Genomic DNA, 7,410 nt, shown 5'->3' with positions numbered 1-7,410 from the left:
ATCATGTCATGCCCTACCTGCACAGGTGTGCTGGCTACTCAAATGATCCAATTAAGGAGGCCATTTAGTCAGCAGCAGCAGAAGTCCTGTGCCTGGACGCTCCAACAGCGGCCAGACACAAGCAGAAGCAGCAGAAGCAGCAGCAGCACCACCTTTTGTTTTTTGGCTGCAGCAGCAGCAGCAGCAGCAGCAGCAAGGCCCACAGGGCTGGCTAGCTGGCTAGCCAGCAAGCAGGTAGCAATGAAAGTAGGAATCTTTCTTTTTAACCCTGTAAGGGGGTGGTGCACTGTACCCGAAGATACTGCCATATCGGGTCAATGCATAGGGCGACGGAAGCAAGCTTCGAAATCGGCCCCCGTTCTCAAAAATCCATTTAATATATGGTCCCCAGATAGGGGACGTATCAGATATTAAACTGATAAGAACAGATACTACACTTGATCTTAGCCAAAAGGCCGAGAAGCGATAACCGTGAAAGGGGCGGGCCCAACAAGGTCCCCTTCATGGGCACTATCACTGCTTGCTGTCAGGGAGGCTGCCAGACAATTTTCCATGCACACTCTGGGCTGGGGGGCAGTCAACCACCAGTACACACAGCAGAACCTAAACCCATACCATTATTGCTAAGCAGCAAGACAGGGGCCCATTGCACTCCCACGGGGCCTTTTTAAATGCAATCCATAACCCGGATTTGCCAGGAACCCTTCTTACTCCTCCTACTTGCATGTGACACTGGGCTTAGGATCTGCATAGGAAACACACACACAAGCACACACCTACCTTTGTTGCCTGCAGATGCCTCCTTGGCTGTCCCCAAACGGTATCAAACCAACACCCACGGGAAGCTGTAAGCATAGAGGACATGCCTGCACCCCATTGGACTTACCTGTGTGGGTTAAATCCGGGTTATTTGACAACCTATGGCGGTGATGGTTCTGCTCAGGCAGAGCAGTGCTGATGCTCCTCATAAAGCTGTCGCTGCTGTGAAGGTTCTAGGTGACATCACAATCCCTATGGTTACATACACAACAAAGCTGGGTTGTTGTTGTTTACACTCTGCAAGGCCTGTGGAAGTGAGTGACATCATAGCACTGTAGTTCTGAGGGTTCTAGATGGATGCAACAATCTCCTGTTGCTTCTATGAAGGCCATAATAGACGACATCACCAAACAGCTCCATAGTCACATACACAGCAAAGGAGAGATGTTGTTTACACCTAGTGATGTCAGTGGTATTGAGTGACATCACAGCACAGTGCTAAGGCTCCTGGGCCTGGACACAGCAGCGGCTGCAATATCTCAACGGAGAATACGTTTATATATATGTGTGTGTGTGCGCGTATATATATATATATATATATATATATATATATATATATATATATATATATTTCTCCGCCGAAATCACTTTTAAACCCATTTCCACCTTTTTTTCCCTTCTCTTCCTCTTACTTTTTTTTCACGTTTTTTTACGTTTTTCTCCTTTTCGCCTCTTTTCTGGGCGTATTATTCTTCTTTTTCTTCTTTTTTTTCGTCTAATGCATACCCCATCAGTGCAGCAATGCTTATTCAATACCGCCAGCAGATGGAGACACTGGGGGATAATTTTCTAAGGATTTATACTGATTTTTCCTGTCTGAATTTGTCGCACAGAAAGTTGCAGGCCAAATATGTGTGACATTTCTGCGACTTTAGCTTCTAGAGCATTTTTACAACATTATACATAGGTGCTGAATACATAAAAAGCGACTGTTCAGCGACAGACAAGTCGCATCGGCTGAAAGTAGGCCAGAATGTCAGTCCATGTTGGAGCAGGTTTAGATACAGTCTAAAGCATAGATCTCAAAGTCTGTGCACAGAATTTAGCAAGGGCCTCGCACCTTCTGATGCATCAGGTAGGTGCACTATAGCATAGCCTAACCCTCTGTACTTTGGTCTATATTGATGCGGGACATAGACAGCCAGCTGATGACCAATCCATTAGTGCAATGGATGGCTGGAAGCATTTGTCTTTGCCTTTGCAATACCACAGAAGCAATGCATGGTCAATGTACAGCAATGACACACCTGTGTGAACAGCCAGGAGACCCCCCCATGTTATGTTACATAGTTACATAGTTAGTACGGTCGAAAAAAGACATATGTCCATCAAGTTCAACCAGGGAATTAAGGGGTAGGGGTGTGGCGCGATATTGGGGAAGGGATGAGATTTTATATTTCTTCATAAGCATTAATCTTATTTTGTCAATTAGGAACATTCAGCACCCACCCGCTATCAAGGCAGCTGCCTATCATGTCATGCCCTACCTGCACAGGTGTGCTGGCTACTCAAATGATCCAATTAAGGAGGCCATTTAGTCAGCAGCAGCAGAAGTCCTGTGCCTGGACGCTCCAACAGCGGCCAGACACAAGCAGAAGCAGCAGAAGCAGCAGCAGCACCACCTTTTGTTTTTTGGCTGCAGCAGCAGCAGCAGCAGCAGCAAGGCCCACAGGGCTGGCTAGCTGGCTAGCCAGCAAGCAGGTAGCAATGAAAGTAGGAATCTTTCTTTTTAACCCTGTAAGGGGGTGGTGCACTGTACCCGAAGATACTGCCATATCGGGTCAATGCATAGGGCGACGGAAGCAAGCTTCGAAATCGGCCCCCGTTCTCAAAAATCCATTTAATATATGGTCCCCAGATAGGGGACGTATCAGATATTAAACTGATAAAAACAGATACTACACTTGATCTTAGCCAAAAGGCCGAGAAGCGATAACCGTGAAAGGGGCGGGCCCAACAAGGTCCCCTTCATGGGCACTATCACTGCTTGCTGTCAGGGAGGCTGCCAGACAATTTTCCATGCACACTCTGGGCTGGGGGGCAGTCAACCACCAGTACACACAGCAGAACCTAAACCCATACCATTATTGCTAAGCAGCAAGACAGGGGCCCATTGCACTCCCACGGGGCCTTTTTAAATGCAATCCATAACCCGGATTTGCCAGGAACCCTTCTTACTCCTCCTACTTGCATGTGACACTGGGCTTAGGATCTGCATAGGAAACACACACACAAGCACACACCTACCTTTGTTGCCTGCAGATGCCTCCTTGGCTGTCCCCAAACGGTATCAAACCAACACCCACGGGAAGCTGTAAGCATAGAGGACATGCCTGCACCCCATTGGACTTACCTGTGTGGGTTAAATCCGGGTTATTTGACAACCTATGGCGGTGATGGTTCTGCTCAGGCAGAGCAGTGCTGATGCTCCTCATAAAGCTGTCGCTGCTGTGAAGGTTCTAGGTGACATCACAATCCCTATGGTTACATACACAACAAAGCTGGGTTGTTGTTGTTTACACTCTGCAAGGCCTGTGGAAGTGAGTGACATCATAGCACTGTAGTTCTGAGGGTTCTAGATGGATGCAACAATCTCCTGTTGCTTCTATGAAGGCCATAATAGACGACATCACCAAACAGCTCCATAGTCACATACACAGCAAAGGAGAGATGTTGTTTACACCTAGTGATGTCAGTGGTATTGAGTGACATCACAGCACAGTGCTAAGGCTCCTGGGCCTGGACACAGCAGCGGCTGCAATATCTCAACGGAGAATACGTTTATATATATGTGTGTGTGTGCGCGTATATATATATATATATATATATATATATATATATATATATATTTCTCCGCCGAAATCACTTTTAAACCCATTTCCACCTTTTTTTCCCTTCTCTTCCTCTTACTTTTTTTTCACGTTTTTTTACGTTTTTCTCCTTTTCGCCTCTTTTCTGGGCGTATTATTCTTCTTTTTCTTCTTTTTTTTCGTCTAATGCATACCCCATCAGTGCAGCAATGCTTATTCAATACCGCCAGCAGATGGAGACACTGGGGGATAATTTTCTAAGGATTTATACTGATTTTTCCTGTCTGAATTTGTCGCACAGAAAGTTGCAGGCCAAATATGTGTGACATTTCTGCGACTTTAGCTTCTAGAGCATTTTTACAACATTATACATAGGTGCTGAATACATAAAAAGCGACTGTTCAGCGACAGACAAGTCGCATCGGCTGAAAGTAGGCCAGAATGTCAGTCCATGTTGGAGCAGGTTTAGATACAGTCTAAAGCATAGATCTCAAAGTCTGTGCACAGAATTTAGCAAGGGCCTCGCACCTTCTGATGCATCAGGTAGGTGCACTATAGCATAGCCTAACCCTCTGTACTTTGGTCTATATTGATGCGGGACATAGACAGCCAGCTGATGACCAATCCATTAGTGCAATGGATGGCTGGAAGCATTTGTCTTTGCCTTTGCAATACCACAGAAGCAATGCATGGTCAATGTACAGCAATGACACACCTGTGTGAACAGCCAGGAGACCCCCCCATGTTATGTTACATAGTTACATAGTTAGTACGGTCGAAAAAAGACATATGTCCATCAAGTTCAACCAGGGAATTAAGGGGTAGGGGTGTGGCGCGATATTGGGGAAGGGATGAGATTTTATATTTCTTCATAAGCATTAATCTTATTTTGTCAATTAGGAACATTCAGCACCCACCCGCTATCAAGGCAGCTGCCTATCATGTCATGCCCTACCTGCACAGGTGTGCTGGCTACTCAAATGATCCAATTAAGGAGGCCATTTAGTCAGCAGCAGCAGAAGTCCTGTGCCTGGACGCTCCAACAGCGGCCAGACACAAGCAGAAGCAGCAGAAGCAGCAGCAGCACCACCTTTTGTTTTTTGGCTGCAGCAGCAGCAGCAGCAGCAGCAGCAAGGCCCACAGGGCTGGCTAGCTGGCTAGCCAGCAAGCAGGTAGCAATGAAAGTAGGAATCTTTCTTTTTAACCCTGTAAGGGGGTGGTGCACTGTACCCGAAGATACTGCCATATCGGGTCAATGCATAGGGCGACGGAAGCAAGCTTCGAAATCGGCCCCCGTTCTCAAAAATCCATTTAATATATGGTCCCCAGATAGGGGACGTATCAGATATTAAACTGATAAGAACAGATACTACACTTGATCTTAGCCAAAAGGCCGAGAAGCGATAACCGTGAAAGGGGCGGGCCCAACAAGGTCCCCTTCATGGGCACTATCACTGCTTGCTGTCAGGGAGGCTGCCAGACAATTTTCCATGCACACTCTGGGCTGGGGGGCAGTCAACCACCAGTACACACAGCAGAACCTAAACCCATACCATTATTGCTAAGCAGCAAGACAGGGGCCCATTGCACTCCCACGGGGCCTTTTTAAATGCAATCCATAACCCGGATTTGCCAGGAACCCTTCTTACTCCTCCTACTTGCATGTGACACTGGGCTTAGGATCTGCATAGGAAACACACACACAAGCACACACCTACCTTTGTTGCCTGCAGATGCCTCCTTGGCTGTCCCCAAACGGTATCAAACCAACACCCACGGGAAGCTGTAAGCATAGAGGACATGCCTGCACCCCATTGGACTTACCTGTGTGGGTTAAATCCGGGTTATTTGACAACCTATGGCGGTGATGGTTCTGCTCAGGCAGAGCAGTGCTGATGCTCCTCATAAAGCTGTCGCTGCTGTGAAGGTTCTAGGTGACATCACAATCCCTATGGTTACATACACAACAAAGCTGGGTTGTTGTTGTTTACACTCTGCAAGGCCTGTGGAAGTGAGTGACATCATAGCACTGTAGTTCTGAGGGTTCTAGATGGATGCAACAATCTCCTGTTGCTTCTATGAAGGCCATAATAGACGACATCACCAAACAGCTCCATAGTCACATACACAGCAAAGGAGAGATGTTGTTTACACCTAGTGATGTCAGTGGTATTGAGTGACATCACAGCACAGTGCTAAGGCTCCTGGGCCTGGACACAGCAGCGGCTGCAATATCTCAACGGAGAATACGTTTATATATATGTGTGTGTGTGCGCGTATATATATATATATATATATATATATATATATATATATATATATATATTTCTCCGCCGAAATCACTTTTAAACCCATTTCCACCTTTTTTTCCCTTCTCTTCCTCTTACTTTTTTTTCACGTTTTTTTACGTTTTTCTCCTTTTCGCCTCTTTTCTGGGCGTATTATTCTTCTTTTTCTTCTTTTTTTTCGTCTAATGCATACCCCATCAGTGCAGCAATGCTTATTCAATACCGCCAGCAGATGGAGACACTGGGGGATAATTTTCTAAGGATTTATACTGATTTTTCCTGTCTGAATTTGTCGCACAGAAAGTTGCAGGCCAAATATGTGTGACATTTCTGCGACTTTAGCTTCTAGAGCATTTTTACAACATTATACATAGGTGCTGAATACATAAAAAGCGACTGTTCAGCGACAGACAAGTCGCATCGGCTGAAAGTAGGCCAGAATGTCAGTCCATGTTGGAGCAGGTTTAGATACAGTCTAAAGCATAGATCTCAAAGTCTGTGCACAGAATTTAGCAAGGGCCTCGCACCTTCTGATGCATCAGGTAGGTGCACTATAGCATAGCCTAACCCTCTGTACTTTGGTCTATATTGATGCGGGACATAGACAGCCAGCTGATGACCAATCCATTAGTGCAATGGATGGCTGGAAGCATTTGTCTTTGCCTTTGCAATACCACAGAAGCAATGCATGGTCAATGTACAGCAATGACACACCTGTGTGAACAGCCAGGAGACCCCCCCATGTTATGTTACATAGTTACATAGTTAGTACGGTCGAAAAAAGACATATGTCCATCAAGTTCAACCAGGGAATTAAGGGGTAGGGGTGTGGCGCGATATTGGGGAAGGGATGAGATTTTATATTTCTTCATAAGCATTAATCTTATTTTGTCAATTAGGAACATTCAGCACCCACCCGCTATCAAGGCAGCTGCCTATCATGTCATGCCCTACCTGCACAGGTGTGCTGGCTACTCAAATGATCCAATTAAGGAGGCCATTTAGTCAGCAGCAGCAGAAGTCCTGTGCCTGGACGCTCCAACAGCGGCCAGACACAAGCAGAAGCAGCAGAAGCAGCAGCAGCACCACCTTTTGTTTTTTGGCTGCAGCAGCAGCAGCAGCAGCAGCAAGGCCCACAGGGCTGGCTAGCTGGCTAGCCAGCAAGCAGGTAGCAATGAAAGTAGGAATCTTTCTTTTTAACCCTGTAAGGGGGTGGTGCACTGTACCCGAAGATACTGCCATATCGGGTCAATGCATAGGGCGACGGAAGCAAGCTTCGAAATCGGCCCCCGTTCTCAAAAATCCATTTAATATATGGTCCCCAGATAGGGGACGTATCAGATATTAAACTGATAAGAACAGATACTACACTTGATCTTAGCCAAAAGGCCGAGAAGCGATAACCGTGAAAGGGGCGGGCCCAACAAGGTCCCCTTCATGGGCACTATCACTGCTTGCTGTCAGGGAGGCTGCCAGACAATTTTCCATGCACA

General features: G+C 46.4%; 4 non-coding genes across 4 annotated transcripts; all 4 read right to left on the bottom strand.

Annotated features, from left to right (window-relative positions):
- Window positions 1–276: 276 nt before the first annotated feature.
- On the bottom strand, window positions 277–467 carry LOC130327261 (U2 spliceosomal RNA). Its single transcript, XR_008871717.1, has one exon. It is a non-coding gene; the product is annotated as a U2 spliceosomal RNA (small nuclear RNA).
- Window positions 468–2,562: 2,095 nt separating this feature from the next.
- On the bottom strand, window positions 2,563–2,753 carry LOC130327259 (U2 spliceosomal RNA). The gene has a single exon (XR_008871715.1). It is a non-coding gene; the product is annotated as a U2 spliceosomal RNA (small nuclear RNA).
- Window positions 2,754–4,843: 2,090 nt separating this feature from the next.
- Window positions 4,844–5,034, bottom strand: LOC130327260 (U2 spliceosomal RNA). The gene has a single exon (XR_008871716.1). It is a non-coding gene; the product is annotated as a U2 spliceosomal RNA (small nuclear RNA).
- A 2,093-nt stretch (window positions 5,035–7,127) lies between these two features.
- Window positions 7,128–7,318, bottom strand: LOC130327253 (U2 spliceosomal RNA). Its single transcript, XR_008871710.1, has one exon. It is a non-coding gene; the product is annotated as a U2 spliceosomal RNA (small nuclear RNA).
- Between the last annotated feature and the right edge of the window lie 92 nt (window positions 7,319–7,410).

Source organism: Hyla sarda, unplaced genomic scaffold (genome assembly GCF_029499605.1).
Source record: "Hyla sarda isolate aHylSar1 unplaced genomic scaffold, aHylSar1.hap1 scaffold_2958, whole genome shotgun sequence".
Lineage (NCBI taxonomy): Eukaryota > Metazoa > Chordata > Amphibia > Anura > Hylidae > Hyla > Hyla sarda.
Note: the sequence above shows the minus strand (reverse complement) of the source record. Positions and strands in the feature narration are given on the sequence as shown.